Genomic DNA, 22,074 nt, shown 5'->3' on the forward strand with positions numbered 1-22,074 from the left:
CACAGATAAACTCGAAAAAGTGGATGGAGGGAAGGCCGCTGTGGTAGCTCATTGGTTAGAGCATCGAACGCGTTATTCGAAGGTCGTAGGTTCGATTCCTGCCCACGACTGGTTATTTTTTCATGCAATTTCTTTCTTCCTATTGACAATCTATTGGTTCTAATAACTTCCCCTGTACATTCCTTGGCATTACTGTCTCTTAGATCTCAATAATGTTGTGTTAAAACACGGAAAAACGAGCCCTTAGGTATACACTTCTTTCCCTTATTTCATTGAACGAGGGTCTCGTACTGGCAGACTTGGTGTGTTTAGGTTGTATAAGAGGGACAATTATTCAGCTGCCCGCGCATCATAATTTCACGTGTTACATGACGCCAAACATGCGCAAAAGAGTGTTTTCACATTCGTCGTTTGGCTTAAAAATGGCGCTGACTGTCACTCCTACTTCTAAATTCAAACATAAACTCGAAAAAGTGGATGGAGGGAAGGCCGCTGTGGTAGCTCAGTGGTTAGAGCATCGAACGCGTTAAATTAAGGTCGTAGGTTCGATTCCTCCCCACGGCTGGTTATTTTTTCATCTATTTTCTTTCATCTTATTGACATTCCATTGGTTATATTAACTTCCCCTGTACATCCCTTGGCATTACTGTCTGTTAGATCTCAATAATGCTGTGTTAATTCACGGAAAAACGATCCCTTAGGTATACACTTCTTTCCCTTATTTCATTGAACGAGGGTCTCGTACTGGCAGACTTGGTGTATTTAGGTTGTATAAGAGGGACAATTAATCAGCTGCCCGCGCATAATAAATTCACGTGCTACATGACGCCAAACATGCGCAAAAGTGTGTTTTCACATTCGTTGTTTGGCTTATAAATGGCGCTGACTGTCACTCCTACTTCTACATTCACACATAAACTCGAAAAAGTGGATGGAGGCAAGGCCGCTGGGGTAGCTCAGTGGTTAGAGCATCGAACGCGTTATTCGAAGGTCGTAGGTTCGATTCCTGCCCACAACTGGTTATTTATCCATCCTTTTTTCTTTCTTCTTATATACATTCCATTGGTTCTAGTAACTTCTCCTGTACATTCCTTGGAATTACTGTCTCTTAGATCTAAGTAATGTTGTGTTAAAACACGGAAAAACGAGCCCTTAGGTATACACTTCTTTCCCTTATTTCATTGAACGAGGGTCTCGTACTGGCAGACTTGGTGTGTTTAGGTTGTATAAGAGGGACTATTAATCAGCTGCCCGCTCATAATTTCACATCCTACGTGACGCCAAACATGCTCATATGTGTGTTTTCACATTCGTTGTTTGGCTTATAGATGGCGCTGACTGTCACTCCTACTTCTAAATTCAAACATAAACTCGAAAAAGTGGATGGAGGGAAGGCCGCTGTGGTAGCTCAGTGGTTAGAGCATCGAACGCGTTATTCGAAGGTCGTAGGTTCGATTCCTGCCCACGGCTGGTTATTTTTTCATCCATTTTTTTCATCTTATTGACATTCCATCGGTTATAATAACTTCCCCTGTAAATTTCTTGGCATTACTGTCTGTTAGATCTCATTAATGCTGTGTTAAATCACGGAAAAACGAGCCCTCTGGTATACACTTCTTTCCCTTATTTCATTGAACGAGGGTCTCGTACTGGCAGACTTGGTGTGTTAAGGTTGTATAAGAGGGACAATTAATCAGCTGCCCGCTCATTGTTTCACGTGCTACGTGACGCCAAACATGCGCATAAGTGTGTTTTCACATTCGTCGTTTGGCCTAAAAATGGCGCTGACTGTCACTCTACTTCTAAATTCACATATAAACTCAAAAAAGTGGATGGAGGGAAGCCCGCTGCGGTAGCTCAGTGGTTAGAGCATCGAACGCGTTATGCGAAGGTCGTAGGTTCGATTCCTGCCCACGGCTGGTTATTTTTTCATCCTTTTTTCTTTCTTTTTATTTACATTCCATTGGGTCTAATAACGTCCCCTGTACATTCCTTGGCATTACTGTCTGTTAGATCTCATTAATATTGTGTTAAAACACAGAAAAACGAGCCCTTAGGTATACACTTCTTTCCCTAATTTCATTGAACGAGGGTCTCGTACTGGCAGACTTGGTGTGTTTAGGTGTTATAAGAGGGACAATTAATCAGCTGCCCGCGCATAATAAATTCACGTGCTACATGACGCCAAACATGCGCAAAAGAGGTTTTTCACGTTCGATGTTTGGCTTATAGATGGTGCTGACTGACACTCCTACTTCTACATTCACACATAAACTCGAAAAAGTGGATGGAGGCAAGGCCGCTGTGGTAGCTCAGTGGTTAGAGCATCGAACGCGTTATTAGAAGGTCGTCGGTTCGATTCCTGCCCACGACTGGTTATTTTTTCATCCTTTTTTCTTTCTTCTTATATACATTCCATTGGTTCTAATAACCTCCCCAGTACATTCCTTTGCATTACTGTCTGTTAGATCTCAATAATATTGTGTTAAAACACGGAAAAACGAGCCCTTAGGTATACACTTCTTTCCCTTATTTCATTGAACGAGGATCTCGTTCTGTAAGACTTCGTGTCTTTAGGTTGTATAAGAGGGACAATTATTCAGCTGCCCGCTCATAATAAGTTCACGCGCTACGTGACGCCAGACCCGCGCATAAGAGTGTTTTCATAATCGTCGTTTCGCTTATAGATGGCGCTGACTGTCACTCCTACTTCTAAATTCACATCTAAACTCAAAAAAGTGGATGGAGGGAAGGCCGCTGTGGTATCTCAATGGTTAGAGCATCGAACGCGTTATTCGAAGGTCGTAGGTTCGATTCCTGCCCACGGCTGGTTATTTTTTCATCCACTTTTCTTTCTTATTTACATTCCATTGGTTCTAATAACTTCCCCTGTACATTCCTTGCCCAGCTGCGGCGGCTGCATTTCCGATGGAGGCGGAAATGTTGTAGGCCTGTGTGCTCAGATTTGGGCGCACGTTAAAGAACCCCAGGTGGTTGAAATTTCCGGAGCCCTCCACTACGGCGTCTCTCATAAACAAATGGTGGTTTTGGGACGTTAAACCCCACAAATCAATCAATCATGTACATTCCTTGGCATTACTGTCTGTTAGATCTCATTATTATTGTGTTAAAACACGGAAATACGAGCCCTTAGGTATACACTTCTTTCCCTTATTTCATTGAACGAGGGTCTCGTAATGGCAGACTTGGTGTGTTTAAGTTGTATAAGAGGGACAATTAATCAGCTGCCCACTCATAATAAGTTCACCTGCTACGTGACGCCAAACATGCGCATAAGTGTGTTTACACATTCGTCGTTTGAATTATAGATGGCGCTGACTGTCACTCCTACTTCTAAATTCACACATAAATTCGAAAAGTGGATGGAGGGAAGGCCGCTGTGGTAGCTCAGTGGTTAGAGCATCGAACGCGGTATTCGAAGGTCGTAGGTTCAATTCCTGCCCACGGCTGGTTATTTTTTCATCCATTTTCTTTCATCTTATTGACATTCCATTGGTTATATTACCTTCCCCTGTACATTCCTTGGTATTACTGTCTGTTAGATGTCATTAATGTTGTGTTAAATTACGGAAAAACGAGCCCTTAAGTATACACTTCTTTCCTTATTTCATTGAACGAGGGTCTCGTACTGGCAGACTTGGTGTGTTTAGGTTGTATAAGAGGGACAAATATTCAGCTGCTCGCTCATTGTTTCACGTGCTACGTGACGCCAAACATGCGCATAAGTGTGTTTTCACATTCGTCATTTGGCTTTTAGATGGCGCTGACTGTCACTCCTACTTCTAAATTCACACATAAACTCGAAAAAGTGGATGGAGGGAAGGCCGCTGTGGTAGCTCAGTGGTTAGAGCATCGAACGCGTTATTCGAAGGCCGTAGGTTCGATTCCTGCCGACGGCTGGTTATTTTTTCATCCATTTTCTTTCTTCTTATTGACATTCCATTGGTTCTAATAACTTCCCCTGTACATTCCTTGGCATTACTGTCTCTTAGATCTCATTATTGTTGTTTTGAAACACGGAAAAACGAGCCCTTAGGTATACACTTCTTTCCCTTATTTCATTGAACGGGGGTCTCGTACTGGCAGACTTGGTGTGTTTAGGTTGTATAAGAGGGACAGTTAATCAGCTGCCCGCTCATAATTTCACGTGCTACGTGACGCCAAACATGCGCATAAGTGTGTTTTCACATCCGTTGTTTGGCTTATAGATGGCGTTGACTGTCACTCCTACTTCTAAATTCACAGATAAACTCGAAAAAGTGGATGGAGGGAAGGCCGCTGTGGTAGCTCATTGGTTAGAGCATCGAACGCGTTATTCGAAGGTCGTAGGTTCGATTCCTGCCCACGACTGGTTATTTTTTCATGCAATTTCTTTCTTCCTATTGACAATCTATTGGTTCTAATAACTTCCCCTGTACATTCCTTGGCATTACTGTCTCTTAGATCTCAATAATGTTGTGTTAAAACACGGAAAAACGAGCCCTTAGGTATACACTTCTTTCCCTTATTTCATTGAACGAGGGTCTCGTACTGGCAGACTTGGTGTGTTTAGGTTGTATAAGAGGGACAATTATTCAGCAGCCCGCGCATAATAAATTCACGTGTTACATGACGCCAAACATGCGCAAAAGAGTGTTTTCACATTCGTCGTTTGGCTTAAAAATGGCGCTGACTGTCACTCCTACTTCTAAATTCAAACATAAACTCGAAAAAGTGGATGGAGGGAAGGCCGCTGTGGTAGCTCAGTGGTTAGAGCATCGAACGCGTTAAATTAAGGTCGTAGGTTCGATTCCTCCCCACGGCTGGTTATTTTTTCATCTATTTTCTTTCATGTTATTGACATTCCATTGGTTATATTAACTTCCCCTGTACATTCCTTGGCATTACTGTCTGTTAGATCTCAATAATGCTGTGTTAATTCACGGAAAAACGATCCCTTAGGTATACACTTCTTTCCCTTATTTCATTGAACGAGGGTCTCGTACTGGCAGACTTGGTGTATTTAGGTTGTATAAGAGGGACAATTAATCAGCTGCCCGCGCATAATAAATTCACGTGCTACATGACGCCAAACATGCGCAAAAGTGTGTTTTCACATTCGTTGTTTGGCTTATAAATGGCGCTGACTGTCACTCCTACTTCTACATTCACACATAAACTCGAAAAAGTGGATGGAGGCAAGGCCGCTGTGGTAGCTCAGTGGTTAGAGCATCGAACGCGTTATTCGAAGGTCGTAGGTTCGATTCCTGCCCACAACTGGTTATTTATCCATCTTTTTTTCTTTCTTCTTATATACATTCCATTGGTTCTAGTAACTTCTCCTGTACATTCCTTGGAATTACTGTCTCTTAGATCTAAGTAATGTTGTGTTAAAACACGGAAAAACGAGCCCTTAGGTATACACTTCTTTCCCTTATTTCATTGAACGAGGGTCTCGTACTGGCAGACTTGGTGTGTTTAGGTTGTATAAGAGGGACTATTAATCAGCTGCCCGCTCATAATTTCACATCCTACGTGACGCCAAACATGCTCATATGTGTGTTTTCACATTCGTTGTTTGGCTTATAGATGGCGCTGACTGTCACTTCTACTTCTAAATTCAAACATAAACTCGAAAAAGTGGATGGAGGGAAGGCCGCTGTGGTAGCTCAGTGGTTAGAGCATCGAACGCGTTATTCGAAGGTCGTAGGTTCGATTCCTGCCCACGGCTGGTTATTTTTTCATGCATTTTTTTCATCTTATTGACATTCCATCGGTTATAATAACTTCCCCTGTAAATTTCTTGGCATTACTGTCTGTTAGATCTCATTAATGCTGTGTTAAATCACAGAAAAACGAGCCCTCTGGTATACACTTCTTTCCCTTATTTCATTGAACGAGGGTCTCGTACTGGCAGACTTGGTGTGTTAAGGTTGTATAAGAGGGACAATTAATCAGCTGCCCGCTCATTGTTTCACGTGCTACGTGACGCCAAACATGCGCATAAGTGTGTTTTAACATTCGTCGTTTGGCCTAAAAATGGCGCTGACTGTCACTCTACTTCTAAATTCACATATAAACTCAAAAAAGTGGATGGAGGGAAGCCCGCTGCGGTAGCTCAGTGGTTAGAGCATCGAACGCGTTATGCGAAGGTCGTAGGTTCGATTCCTGCCCACGGCTGGTTATTTTTTCATCCTTTTTTCTTTCTTTTTATATACATTCCATTGGGTCTAATAACGTCCCCTGTACATTCCTTGGCATTACTGTCTGTTAGATCTCATTAATATTGTGTTAAAACACAGAAAAACGAGCCCTTAGGTATACACTTCTTTCCCTAATTTCATTGAACGAGGGTCTCGTACTGGCAGACTTGGTGTGTTTAGGTGTTATAAGAGGGACAATTATTCAGCTGCCCGCGCATAATAAATTCACGTGCTACATGACGCCAAACATGCGCAAAAGAGGTTTTTCACGTTCGATGTTTGGCTTATAGATGGTGCTGACTGACACTCCTACTTCTACATTCACACATAAACTCGAAAAAGTGGATGGAGGCAAGGCCGCTGTGGTAGCTCAGTGGTTAGAGCATCGAACGCGTTATTAGAAGGTCGTCGGTTCGATTCCTGCCCACGACTGGTTATTTTTTCATCCTTTTTTCTTTCTTCTTATATACATTCCATTGGTTCTAATAACCTCCCCAGTACATTCCTTGGCATTACTGTCTGTTAGATCTCAATAATATTGTGTTAAAACACGGAAAAACGAGCCCTTAGGTATACACTTCTTTCCCTTATTTCATTGAACGAGGATCTCGTTCTGTAAGACTTCGTGTGTTTAGGTTGTATAAGAGGGACAATTATTCAGCTGCCCGCTCATAATAAGTTCACGCGCTACGTGACGCCAGACCCGCGCATAAGAGTGTTTTCATAATCGTCGTTTCGCTTATAGATGGCGCTGACTGTCACTCCTACTTCTAAATTCACATCTAAACTCAAAAAAGTGGATGGAGGGAAGGCCGCTGTGGTATCTCAATGGTTAGAGCATCGAACGCGTTATTCGAAGGTCGTAGGTTCGATTCCTGCCCACGGCTGGTTATTTTTTCATCCACTTTTCTTTCTTATTTACATTCCATTGGTTCTAATAACTTCCCCTGTACATTCCTTGCCCAGCTGCGGCGGCTGCATTTCCGATGGAGGCGGAAATGTTGTAGGCCTGTGTGCTCAGATTTGGGCGCACGTTAAAGAACCCCAGGTGGTTGAAATTTCCGGAGCCCTCCACTACGGCGTCTCTCATAAACAAATGGTGGTTTTGGGACGTTAAACCCCACAAATCAATCAATCATGTACATTCCTTGGCATTACTGTCTGTTAGATCTCATTATTATTGTGTTAAAACACGGAAATACGAGCCCTTAGGTATACACTTCTTTCCCTCATTTCATTGAACGAGGGTCTCGTAATGGCAGACTTGGTGTGTTTAAGTTGTATAAGAGGGACAATTAATCAGCTGCCCACTCATAATAAGTTCACCTGCTACGTGACGCCAAACATGCGCATAAGTGTGTTTACACATTCGTCGTTTGAATTATAGATGGCGCTGACTGTCACTCCTACTTCTAAATTCACACATAAATTCGAAAAGTGGATGGAGGGAAGGCCGCTGTGGTAGCTCAGTGGTTAGAGCATCGAACGCGTTATTCGAAGGTCGTAGGTTCAATTCCTGCCCACGGCTGGTTATTTTTTCATCCATTTTCTTTCATCTTATTGACATTCCATTGGTTATATTACCTTCCCCTGTACATTCCTTGGTATTACTGTCTGTTAGATGTCATTAATGTTGTGTTAAATTACGGAAAAACGAGCCCTTAAGTATACACTTCTTTCCTTATTTCATTGAACGAGGGTCTCGTACTGGCAGACTTGGTGTGTTTAGGTTGTATAAGAGGGACAAATATTCAGCTGCTCGCTCATTGTTTCACGTGCTACGTGACGCCAAACATGCGCATAAGTGTGTTTTCACATTCGTCATTTGGCTTATAGATGGCGCTGACTGTCACTCCTACTTCTAAATTCACACATAAACTCGAAAAAGTGGATGGAGGGAAGGCCGCTGTGGTAGCTCAGTGGTTAGAGCATCGAACGCGTTATTCGAAGGCCGTAGGTTCGATTCCTGCCGACGGCTGGTTATTTTTTCATCCATTTTCTTTCTTCTTATTGACATTCCATTGGTTCTAATAACTTCCCCTGTACATTCCTTGGCATTACTGTCTCTTAGATCTCATTATTGTTGTTTTGAAACACGGAAAAACGAGCCCTTAGGTATACACTTCTTTCCCTTATTTCATTGAACGAGGGTCTCGTACTGGCAGACTTGGTGTGTTTAGGTTGTATAAGAGGGACAGTTAATCAGCTGCCCGCTCATAATTTCACGTGCTACGTGACGCCAAACATGCGCATAAGTGTGTTTTCACATCCGTTGTTTGGCTTATAGATGGCGTTGACTGTCACTCCTACTTCTAAATTCACAGATAAACTCGAAAAAGTGGATGGAGGGAAGGCCGCTGTGGTAGCTCATTGGTTAGAGCATCGAACGCGTTATTCGAAGGTCGTAGGTTCGATTCCTGCCCACGACTGGTTATTTTTTCATGCAATTTCTTTCTTCCTATTGACAATCTATTGGTTCTAATAACTTCCCCTGTACATTCCTTGGCATTACTGTCTCTTAGATCTCATTAATGTTGTGTTAAAACACGGAAAAACGAGCCCTTAGGTATACACTTCTTTCCCTTATTTCATTGAACGAGGGTCTCGTACTGGCAGACTTGGTGTGTTTAGGTTGTATAAGAGGGACAATTATTCAGCTGCCCGCGCATAATAAATTCACGTGTTACATGACGCCAAACATGCGCAAAAGAGTGTTTTCACATTCGTCGTTTGGCTTAAAAATGGCGCTGACTGTCACTCCTACTTCTAAATTCAAACATAAACTCGAAAAAGTGGATGGAGGGAAGGCCGCTGTGGTAGCTCAGTGGTTAGAGCATCGAACGCGTTAAATTAAGGTCGTAGGTTCGATTCCTCCCCACGGCTGGTTATTTTTTCATCTATTTTCTTTCATCTTATTGACATTCCATTGGTTATATTAACTTCCCCTGTACATTCCTTGGCATTACTGTCTGTTAGATCTCAATAATGCTGTGTTAATTCACGGAAAAACGATCCCTTAGGTATACACTTCTTTCCCTTATTTCATTGAACGAGGGTCTCGTACTGGCAGACTTGGTGTATTTAGGTTGTATAAGAGGGACAATTAATCAGCTGCCCGCGCATAATAAATTCACGTGCTACATGACGCCAAACATGCGCAAAAGTGTGTTTTCACATTCGTTGTTTGGCTTATAAATGGCGCTGACTGTCACTCCTACTTCTACATTCACACATAAACTCGAAAAAGTGGATGGAGGCAAGGCCGCTGTGGTAGCTCAGTGGTTAGAGCATCGAACGCGTTATTCGAAGGTCGTAGGTTCGATTCCTGCCCACAACTGGTTATTTTTTCATCCTTTTTTCTTTCTTCTTATATACATTCCATTGGTTCTAGTAACTTCTCCTGTACATTCCTTGGAATTACTGTCTCTTAGATCTAAGTAATGTTGTGTTAAAACACGGAAAAACGAGCCCTTAGGTATACACTTCTTTCCCTTATTTCATTGAACGAGGGTCTCGTACTGGCAGACTTGGTGTGTTTAGGTTGTATAAGAGGGACTATTAATCAGCTGCCCGCTCATAATTTCACATCCTACGTGACGCCAAACATGCTCATATGTGTGTTTTCACATTCGTTGTTTGGCTTATAGATGGCGCTGACTGTCACTCCTACTTCTAAATTCAAACATAAACTCGAAAAAGTGGATGGAGGGAAGGCCGCTGTGGTAGCTCAGTGGTTAGAGCATCGAACGCGTTATTCGAAGGTCGTAGGTTCGATTCCTGCCCACGGCTGGTTATTTTTTCATCCATTTTTTTCATCTTATTGACATTCCATCGGTTATAATAACTTCCCCTGTAAATTTCTTGGCATTACTGTCTGTTAGATCTCATTAATGCTGTGTTAAATCACGGAAAAACGAGCCCTCTGGTATACACTTCTTTCCCTTATTTCATTGAACGAGGGTCTCGTACTGGCAGACTTGGTGTGTTAAGGTTGTTTAAGAGGGACAATTATTCAGCTGCCCGCTCATTGTTTCACGTGCTACGTGACGCCAAACATGCGCATAAGTGTGTTTTCACATTCGTCGTTTGGCCTAAAAATGGCGCTGACTGTCACTCTACTTCTAAATTCACATATAAAATCAAAAAAGTGGATGGAGGGAAGCCTGCTGCGGTAGCTCAGTGGTTAGAGCATCGAACGCGTTAGGCGAAGGTCGTAGGGTCGATTCCTGCCCACGGCTGGTTATTTTTTCATCCTTTTTTCTTTCTTTTTATTTACATTCCATTGGGTCTAATAACGTCCCCTGTACATTCCTTGGCATTACTGTCTGTTAGATCTCATTAATATTGTGTTAAAACACAGAAAAACGAGCCCTTAGGTATACACTTCTTTCCCTAATTTCATTGAACGAGGGTCTCGTACTGGCAGACTTGGTGTGTTTAGGTGTTATAAGAGGGACAATTAATCAGCTGCCCGCGCATAATAAATTCACGTGCTACATGACGCCAAACATGCGCAAAAGAGTGTTTTCACGTTCGATGTTTGGCTTATAGATGGTGCTGACTGACACTCCTACTTCTACATTCACACATAAACTCGAAAAAGTGGATGGAGGCAAGGCCGCTGTGGTAGCTCAGTGGTTAGAGCATCGAACGCGTTATTAGAAGGTCGTCGGTTCGATTCCTGCCCACGACTGGTTATTTTTTCATCCTTTTTTCTTTCTTCTTATATACATTCCGTTGGTTCTAATAACCTCCCCAGTACATTCCTTGGCATTACTGTCTGTTAGATCTCAATAATATTGTGTTAAAACACGGAAAAACGAGCCCTTAGGTATACACTTCTTTCCCTCATTTCATTGAACGAGGATCTCGTTCTGGCAGACTTCGTGTGTTTAGGTTGTATAAGAGGGACAATTATTCAGCTGCCCGCTCATAATGAGTTCACGCGCTACGTGACGCCAGACACGCGCATAAGAGTGTTTTCATAATCGTCGTTTCGCTTATAGATGGCGCTGACTGTCACTCCTACTTCTAAATTCACATCTAAACTCAAAAAAGTGGATGGAGGGAAGGCCGCTGTGGTATCTCAATGGTTAGAGCATCGAACGCGTTATTCGAAGGTCGTAGGTTCGATTCTTGCCCACGGCTGGTTATTTTTTCATCCACTTTTCTTTCTTATTTACATTCCATTGGTTCTAATAACTTCCCCTGTACATTCCTTGCCCAGCTGCGGCGGCTGCATTTCCGATGGAGGCGGAAATGTTGTAGGCCTGTGTGCTCAGATTTGGGCGCACGTTAAAGAACCCCAGGTGGTTGAAATTTCCGGAGCCCTCCACTACGGCGTCTCTCATAAACAAATGGTGGTTTTGGGACGTTAAACCCCACAAATCAATCAATCATGTACATTCCTTGGCATTACTGTCTGTTAGATCTCATTATTATTGTGTTAAAACACGGAAATACGAGCCCTTAGGTATACACTTCTTTCCCTTATTTCATTGAACGAGGGTCTCGTAATGGCAGACTTGGTGTGCTTAAGTTGTATAAGAGGGACAATTAATCAGCTGCCCACTCATAATAAGTTCACCTGCTACGTGACGCCAAACATGCGCATAAGTGTGTTTACACATTCGTCGTTTGAATTATAGATGGCGCTGACTGTCACTCCTACTTCTAAATTCACACATAAATTCGAAAAGTGGATGGAGGGAAGGCCGCTGTGGTAGCTCAGTGGTTAGAGCATCGAACGCGTTATTCGAAGGTCGTAGGTTCAATTCCTGCCCACGGCTGGTTATTTTTTCATCCATTTTCTTTCTTCCTATTGACAATCTATTGGTTCTAATAACTTCCCCTGTACATTCCTTGGCATTACTGTCTCTTAGATCTCATTAATGTTGTGTTAAAACACGGAAAAACGAGCCCTTAGGTATACACTTCTTTCCCTTATTTCATTGAACGAGGGTCTCGTACTGGCAGACTTGGTGTGTTTAGGTTGTATAAGAGGGACAATTATTCAGCTGCCCGCGCATAATAAATTCACGTGCTACATGACGCCAAACATGCGCAAAAGAGTGTTTTCACATTCGTCGTTTGGCTTAAAAATGGCGCTGACTGTCACTCCTACTTCTAAATTCAAACATAAACTCGAAAAAGTGGATGGAGGGAAGGCCGCTGTGGTAGCTCAGTGGTTAGAGCATCGAACGCGTTATTCGAAGGTCGTAGGTTCGATTCCTCCCCACGGCTGGTTATTTTTTCATCTATTTTCTTTCATCTTATTGACATTCCATTGGTTATATTAACTTCCCCTGTACATTCCTTGGCATTACTGTCTGTTAGATCTCAATAATGCTGTGTTAATTCACGGAAAAGCAATCCCTTAGGTATACACTTCTTTCCCTTATTTCATTGAACGAGGGTCTCGTACTGGCAGACTTGGTGTATTTAGGTTGTATAAGAGGGACAATTAATCAGCTGCCCGCGCATAATAAATTCACGTGCTACATGACGCCAAACATGCGCAAAAGTGTGTTTTCACATTCGTTGTTTGGCTTATAAATGGCGCTGACTGTCATTCCTACTTCTACATTCACACATAAACTCGAAAAAGTGGATGGAGGCAAGGCCGCTGTGGTAGCTCAGTGGTTAGAGCATCGAACGCGTTATTCGAAGGTCGTAGGTTCGATTCCTGCCCACGGCTGGTTATTTTTTCATCCACTTTTCTTTCTTATTTACATTCCATTGGTTCTAATAACTTCCCCTGTACATTCCTTGCCCAGCTGCGGCGGCTGCATTTCCGATGGAGGCGGAAATGTTGTAGGCCTGTGTGCTCAGATTTGGGCGCACGTTAAAGAACCCCAGGTGGTTGAAATTTCCGGAGCCCTCCACTACGGCGTCTCTCATAAACAAATGGTGGTTTTTGGACGTTAAACCCCACAAATCAATCAATCATGTACATTCCTTGGCATTACTGTCTGTTAGATCTCATTATTATTGTGTTAAAACACGGAAATACGAGCCCTTAGGTATACACTTCTTTCCCTTATTTCATTGAACGAGGGTCTCGTAATGGCAGACTTGGTGTGTTAAAGTTGTATAAGAGGGACAATTAATCAGCTGCCCACTCATAATAAGTTCACCTGCTACGTGACGCCAAACATGCGCATAAGTGTGTTTACACATTCGTCGTTTGAATTATAGATGGCGCTGACTGTCACCCCTACTTCTAAATTCACACATAAATTCGAAAAGTGGATGGAGGGAAGGCCGCTGTGGTAGCTCAGTGGTTAGAGCATCGAACGCGTTATTCGAAGGTCGTAGGTTCAATTCCTGCCCACGGCTGGTTATTTTTTCATCCATTTTCTTTCATCTTATTGACATTCCATTGGTTCTAATAACTTCCCCTGTACATTCCTTGGCATTACTGTCTCTTAGATCTCATTATTGTTGTTTTAAAACACGGAAAAACGAGCCCTTAGGTATACACTTCTTTCCCTTATTTCATTGAACGAGGGTCTCGTACTGGCAGACTTGGTGTGTTTAGGTTGTATAAGAGGGACAGTTAATCAGCTGCCCGCTCATAATTTCACGTGCTACGTGACGCCAAACATGCGCATAAGTGTGTTTTCACATTCGTCATTTGGCTTATAGATGGCGCTGACTGTCACTCCTACTTCTAAATTCACACATAAACTCGAAAAAGTGGATGGAGGGAAGGCCGCTGTGGTAGCTCAGTGGTTAGAGCATCGAACGCGTTATTCGAAGGCCGTAGGTTCGATTCCTGCCGACGGATGGTTATTTTTTCATCCATTTTCTTTCTTCTTATTGACATTCCATTGGTTCTAATAACTTCCCCTGTACATTCCTTGGCATTACTGTCTCTTAGATCTCATTATTGTTGTTTTAAAACACGGAAAAACGAGCCCTTAGGTATACACTTCTTTCCCTTATTTCATTGAACGAGGGTCTCGTACTGGCAGACTTGGTGTGTTTAGGTTGTATAAGAGGGACAGTTAATCAGCTGCCCGCTCATAATTTCACGTGCTACGTGACGCCAAACATGCGCATAAGTGTGTTTTCACATCCGTTGTTTGGCTTATAGATGGCGTTGACTGTCACTCCTACTTCTAAATTCACAGATAAACTCGAAAAAGTGGATGGAGGGAAGGCCGCTGTGGTAGCTCATTGGTTAGAGCATCGAACGCGTTATTCGAAGGTCGTAGGTTCGATTCCTGCCCACTACTGGTTATTTTTTCATCCAATTTCTTTCTTCCTATTGACAATCTATTGGTTCTAATAACTTCCCCTGTACATTCCTTGGCATTACTGTCTCTTAGATCTCATTAATGTTGTGTTAAAACACGGAAAAACGAGCCCTTAGGTATACACTTCTTTCCCTTATTTCATTGAACGAGGGTCTCGTACTGGCAGACTTGGTGTGTTTAGGTTGTATAAGAGGGACAATTATTCAGCTGCCCGCGCATAATAAATTCACGTGCTACATGACGCCAAACATGCGCAAAAGAGTGTTTTCACATTCGTCGTTTGGCTTAAAAATGGCGCTGACTGTCACTCCTACTTCTAAATTCAAACATAAACTCGAAAAAGTGGATGGAGGGAAGGCCGCTGTGGTAGCTCAGTGGTTAGAGCATCGAACGCGTTATTCGAAGGTCGTAGGTTCGATTCCTCCCCACGGCTGGTTATTTTTTCATCTATTTTCTTTCATCTTATTGACATTCCATTGGTTATATTAACTTCCCCTGTACATTCCTTGGCATTACTGTCTGTTAGATCTCAATAATGCTGTGTTAATTCACGGAAAAACGATCCCTTAGGTATACACTTTTTTCCCTTATTTCATTGAACGAGGGTCTCGTACTGGCAGACTTGGTGTATTTAGGTTGTATAAGAGGGACAATTAATCAGCTGCCCGCGCATAATAAATTCACGTGCTACATGACGCCAAACATGCGCAAAAGTGTGTTTTCACATTCGTTGTTTGGCTTATAAATGGCGCTGACTGTCACTCCTACTTCTACATTCACACATAAACTCGAAAAAGTGGATGGAGGCAAGGCCGCTGTGGTAGCTCAGTGGTTAGAGCATCGAATGCGTTATTCGAAGGTCGTAGGTTCGATTCCTGCCCACAACTGGTTATTTTTTCATCCTTTTTTCTTTCTTCTTATATACATTCCATTGGTTCTAGTAACTTCTCCTGTACATTCCTTGGAATTACTGTCTCTTAGATCTAAGTAATGTTGTGTTAAAACACGGAAAAACGAGCCCTTAGGTATACACTTCTTTCCCTTATTTCATTGAACGAGGGTCTCGTACTGGCAGACTTGGTGTGTTAAGGTTGTATAAGAGGGACAATTAATCAGCTGCCCGCTCATTGTTTCACGTGCTACATGACGCCAAACATGCGCAAAAGAGGGTTTCCACATTCGTCGTTTGGCTTAAAAATGGCGCTGACTGTCACTCTACTTCTAAATTCAAACATAAACTCGAAAAAGTGGATGGAGGGAAGGCCGCTGCGGTAGCTCAGTGGTTAGAGCATCGAACGCGTTATGCGAAGGTCGTAGGTTCGATTCCTGCCCACGGCTGGTTATTTTTTCATCCACATTTCTTTCTTTTTATTTACATTCCATTGGGTCTAATAACGTCCCCTGTACATTCCTTGGCATTACTGTCTGTTAGATCTCATTAATATTGTGTTAAAAAACGGAAAAACGAGCCCTTAGGTATACACTTCTTTCCCTAATTTCATTGAACGAGGGTCTCGTACTGGCAGACTTGGTGTGTTTAGGTGTTATAAGAGGGACAGTTAATCAGCTGCCCGCGCATAATAAATTCACGTGCTACATGACGCCAAACATGCGCAAAAGAGTGTTTTCACGTTCGATGTTTGGCTTATAGATGGTGCTGACTGACACTCCTACTTCTACATTCACACATAAACTCGAAAAAGTGGATGGAGGCAAGGCCGCTGTGGTAGCTCAGTGGTTAGAGCATCGAACGCGTTATTAGAAGGTCGTCGGTTCGATTCCTGCCCACGACTGGTTATTTTTTCATCCGTTTTTCTTTCTTCTTATATACATTCCATTGGTTCTAATAACCTCCCCAGTACATTCCTTGGCATTACTGTCTGTTAGATCTCAATAATATTGTGTTAAAACACGAAAAAACGAGCCCTTAGGTATACACTTCTTTCCCTTATTTCATTGAACGAGGATCTCGTTCTGGCAGACTTCGTGTGTTTAGGTTGTATAAGAGGGACAATTATTCAGCTGCCCGCTCATAATAAGTTCACGTGCTACGTGACGCCAGACACGCGCATAAGAGTGTTTTCATAATCGTCGTTTCGCCTATAGATGGCGCTGACTGTCACTCCTACTTTAATTCACATCTAAACTCAAAAAAGTGGATGGAGGGAAGGCCGCTGTGGTATCTCAATGGTTAGAGCATTGAACGCGTTATTCGAAGGTCGTAGGTTCGATTCCTGCCCACGGCTGGTTATTTTTTCATCCACTTTTCTTTCTTCTTATTTACATTCCATTGGTTCTAATAACTTCCCCTGTATATTCCTTGCCCAGCTGCGGCGGCTGCATTTCCGTTGGAGGCGGAAATGTTGTAGGCCTGTGTGCTCAGATTTGGGCACACGTTAAAGAACCCCAGGTGGTTGAAATTTCCGGAGCCCTCCACTACGGCGTCTCTCATAAACAAATGGTGGTTTTGGGACGTTAAACCCCACAAATCAATCAATCATGTACATTCCTTGGCATTACTGTCTGTTAGATCTCATTATTATTGTGTTAAAACACGGAAATACGAGCCATTAGGTATACACTTCTTTCCCTTATTTCATTGAACGAGGGTCTCGTAATGGCAGACTTGGTGTGTTTCAGTTGTATAAGAGGAACAATTAATCAGCTGCCCACTCATAATAAGTTCACCTGCTACGTGACGCCAAACATGCGCATAAGTGTGTTTACACATTCGTCGTTTGAATTATAGATGGCGCTGACTGTCACTCCTACTTCTAAATTCACACATAAATTCGAAATGTGGATGGAGGGAAGGCCGCTGTGGTAGCTCAGTGGTTAGAGCATCGAACGCGTTATTCGAAGGTCGTAGGTTCAATTCCTGCCCACGGCTGGTTATTTTTTCATCCATTTTCTTTCATCTTATTGACATTCCATTGGTTATATTACCTTCCCCTGTACATTCCTTGGCATTACTGTCTGTTAGATCTCAATAATGCTGTGTTAAGTCACGGAAAAACGAGCCCTTAGGTATACACTTCTTTCCCTTATTTCATTGAACGAGGGTCTCGTACTGGCAGACTTGGTGTGTTTAGGTTGTATAAGAGGGACAATTAATCAGGTGCCCGCGCATAATAAATTCACGTGCTACATGACGCCAAACATGCGCAAAAGTGTGTTTTCACATTCGTTGTTTGGCTTATAGATGGCGCTGACTGTCACTCCTACTTCTACATTCACACATAAACTCGAAAAAGTGGATGGAGGCAAGGCCGCTGTGGTAGCTCAGTGGTTAGAGCATCGAACGCGTTATTCGAAGGTCGTAGGTTCGATTCCTGCTCACAACTGGTTATTTTTCATCCTTTTTTCTTTCTTCTTATATACATTCCATTGGTTCTAATAAGTTCCCCTGTACATTCCTTGGCATTACTGTCTCTTAGATCTCATTAATGTTGTGTTAAAACACGAAAAAACGAGCCCTTAGGTATACACTTCTTTCCCTTATTTCATTGAACGAGGGTCTCGTACTGGCAGACTTGGTGTGTTTAGGTTGTATAAAAGGGACTATTATTCAGCTGCCCGCTCATAATTTCACATGCTACGTGACGCCAAACATGCTCATATGTGTGTTTTCACATTCGTTGTTTGGCTTATAGATGGCGCTGACTGTCACTCCTACTTCTAAATTCAAACATAAACTCGAAAAAGTGGATGGAGGGAAGGCCGCTGTGGTACCTCAGTGGTTAGAGCATCGAACGCGTTATTCGAAGGTCGTAGGTTCGATTCCTGACCACGGCTGGTTATTTTTTCATCCATTTTTTTCATCTTATTGACATTCCATCGGTTATAATACCTTCCCCTGTAAATTACTTGGCATTACTGTCTGTTAGATCTCATTAATGCTGTGTTAAATCACGGAAAAACGAGCCCTCTGGTATACACTTCTTTCCCTTATTTCATTGAACGAGGGTCTCGTACTGGCAGACTTGGTGTGTTAAGGTTGTATAAGAGGGACAATTAATCAGCTGCCCGCTCATTGTTTCACGTGCTACGTGACGCCAAACATGCGCATAAGTGTTTTTTCACATTCGTCGTTTGGCTTATAGATGGCGCTGACTTTCACTCCTACTTCTAAATTCACACATAAACTCGAAAAAGTGGATGGAGGGAAGGCCGCTGTGGTAGGTCAGTGGTTAGAGCATCGAACGCGTTATTCGAAGGTCGTAGGTTCAATTCCTGCCCACGGCTGGTTATTTTTTCATCCATTTTCTTTCATTTTATTGAAATTCCATTGGTTATAATAACTTCCCCTGTACATTCCTTGGCATTACTGTCTGTTAGATCTCATTAATGCTGTGGTAAATCACGGAAAAACGAGCCCTTAGGTATACACTTCTTTCGCTTATTTCATTGTACGGGGGTCTCGTACTGGCAGACTTGGTGTGTTTAGGTTGTACAAGAGGGACAACTAATCAGCTGCCCGCGCATAATAAATTCACGTGCTACATGACGCCAAACATGCGCAAAAGAGTGTTTCCACATTCGTCGTTTGGCTTAAAAATGGCGCTGACTGTCACTCTACTTCTAAATTCACATATAAACTCAAAAAAGTGGATGGAGGGAAGCCCGCTGCGGTAGCTCAGTGGTTAGAGCATCGAACGCGTTATGCGAAGGTCGTAGGTTCGATTCCTGCCCACGGCTGCTTATTTTTTCATCCACTTTTCTTTCTTTTTATTTACATTCCATTGGGTCTAATAACGTCCCCTGTACATTCCTTGGCATTACTGTCTGTTAGATCTCATTAATATTGTGTTAAAAAACGGAAAAACGAGCCCTTAGGTATACACTTCTTTCCCTAATTTCATTGAACGAGGGTCTTGTACTGGCAGACTTGGTGTGTTTAGGTGTTATAAGAGGGACAATTAATCAGCTGCCCGCGCATAATAAATTCACGTGCTACATGACGCCAAACATGCGCAAAAGAGTGTTTTCACGTTCGATGTTTGGCTTATAGATGGTGCTGACTGACACTCCTACTTCTACATTCACACATAAACTCGAAAAAGTGGATGGAGGCAAGGCCGCTGTGGTAGCTCAGTGGTTAGAGCATCGAACGCGTTATTAGAAGGTCGTAGGTTCGATTCCTGCCCACGACTGGTTATTTTTTCATCCTCTTTTCTTTCTTCTTATATACATTCCATTGGTTCTAATAACCTCCCCAGTACATTCCTTGGCATTACTGTCTGTTAGATCTCAATTATATTGTGTTAAAACACGGAAAAACGAGCCCTTAGGTATACAATTCTTTCCCTTATTTCATTGAACGAGGATCTCGTTCTGGCAGACTTCGTGTGTTTAGGTTCTATAAGAGGGACAATTAATCAGCTGCCCGCTCATAATAAGTTCACGTGCTACGTGACGCCAGACACGCGCATAAGAGTGTTTTCATATTCGTCGTTTCGCTTATAGATGGCGCTGACTGTCACTCCTACTTCTAAATTCACATCTAAACTCAAAAAAGTGGATGGAGGGAAGGCCGCTGTGGTACCTCAATGGTTAGAGCATCGAACGCGTTATTCGAAGGTCGTAGGTTCGATTCCTGCCCACGGCTGGTTATTTTTTCATCGACTTTTCTTTCTTCTTATTTACATTCCATTGGTTCTATTAACTTCCCCTGTACATTCCTTGCCCAGCTGCGGCGGCTGCATTTCCGATGGAGGCGGAAATGTTGTAGGCCTGTGTGCTCAGATTTGGGCGCACGATAAAGAACCCCAGGTGGTTGAAATTTTCGGAGCCCTCCACTACGGCGTCTCTCATAAACAAATGCTGGTTTTGGGACGTTAAACCCCACAAATCAATCAATCATGTAGATTCCTTGGCATTACTGTCTGTTAGATCTCATTATTATTGTGTTAAAACACGGAAATACGAGCCCTTAGGTATACACTTCTTTCCCTTATTTCATTGAACGAGGGTCTCGTAATGGCAGACTTGGTGTGTTTAGGTTGTATAAGAGGGACAATTAATCAGCTGCCCGCTCATAATTTCACATGCTACGTGACGCCAAACATGCTCATAAGTGTGTTTTCACATTCGTCGTTTGGCTTATAGATGGCGCTGACTGTCACTCCTACTTCTAAATTCAAACATAAACTCGAAAAAGTGGATGGAGGGAAGGCCGCTGTGGTAGCTCAGTGGTTAGAGCATCGAACGCGTTATTCGAAGGTCGTAGGTTCAATTCCTGCCCACGGCTGGTTATTTTTTCATCCATTTTCTTTCATTTTATTGACATTCCATTGGTTATAATAACTTCCCCTGTATATTCCTTGGCATTACTGTCTGTTAGATCTCATTAATGCTGTGGTAAATCACGGAAAAACGAGCCCTTAGGTATACACCTCTTTCGCTTATTTCATTGTACGGGGGTCTCATACTGGCAGACTTGGTGTGTTTAGGTTGTACAAGAGGGACAACTAATCAGCTGCCCGCGCATAATAAATTCACGTGCTTCATGACGCCAAACATGCACAAAAGAGTGTTTTCACAATCGTCGTTTGGCTTAAAAATGGCGCTGACTGTCACTCTACTTCTAAATTCACATATAAACTCAAAAAAGTGGATGGAGGGAAGGCCACTGCGGTAGCTCAGTGGTTAGAGCATCGAACGCGTTATGCGAAAGTCGTAGGTTCGATTCCTGCCCACGGCTGGTTATTTTTTCATCCACTTTTCTTTCTTTTTATTTACATTCCATTGGGTCTAATAACGTCCCCTGTACATTCCTTGGCATTACTGTCTGTTAGATCTCATAATTATTGTGTTAAAAACGGAAAAGCGAGCCCTTAGGTATACACTTCTTTCCCTAATTTCATTGAACGAGGGTCTCGTACTGGCAGACTTGGTGTGTTTAGGTGTTATAAGAGGGACAATTAATCAGCTGCCCGCGCATAATAAATTCACGTGCTACATGACGCCAAACATGCGCAAAAGAGTGTTTTCACGTTCGATGTTTGGCTTATAGATGGTGCTGACTGACACTCCTACTTCTACATTCACACATAAACTCGAAAAAGTGGATGGAGGCAAGGCCGCTGTGGTAGCTCAGTGGTTAGAGCATCGAATGCGTTATTAGAAGGTCGTAGGTTCGATTCCTGCCCACGACTGGTTATTTTTTCATCCTTTTTTCTTTCTTCTTATATACATTCCATTGGTTCTAATAACCTCCCCAGTACATTCCTTGGCATTACTGTCTGTTAGATCTCAATTATAATGTGTTAAAACACGGAAATACGAGCCCTTAGGTATACACTTCTTTCCCTTATTTCATTGAACGAGGGTCTCGTAATGGCAGACTTGTTGTGTTTAGGTTGTATAAGAGGGACAATTAATAAGCTGCCCACTCATAATAAGTTCACGTGCTACGTGACGCCAAACATGCGCATAAGTGTGTTTACACATTCGTCGTTTGAATTATAGATGGCGCTGACTGTCACTCCTACTTCTAAATTCACATCTAAACTCAAAAAAGTGGATGGAGGGAAGGCCGCTGTGGTATCTCAATGGTTAGAGCATCGAACGCGTTATTCGAAGGTCGTAGGTTCGATTCCTGCCCACGG

The 22,074-nt window shown here is 42.7% G+C and overlaps 1 non-coding gene across 1 annotated transcript; it reads left to right on the forward strand.

Annotated features, from left to right (window-relative positions):
- The first annotated feature begins 3,397 nt into the window (after nt 1–3,397).
- Nucleotides 3,398–3,470, forward strand: TRNAP-CGG (transfer RNA proline (anticodon CGG)). Its single transcript has one exon. It is a non-coding gene; the product is annotated as a tRNA-Pro (tRNA).
- Nucleotides 3,471–22,074: the final 18,604 nt, after the last annotated feature.

The sequence above is a fragment of the Rhipicephalus microplus genome, chromosome 1, assembly GCF_043290135.1.
Source record: "Rhipicephalus microplus isolate Deutch F79 chromosome 1, USDA_Rmic, whole genome shotgun sequence".
NCBI classification, from domain to species: Eukaryota; Metazoa; Arthropoda; class Arachnida; order Ixodida; family Ixodidae; genus Rhipicephalus; species Rhipicephalus microplus.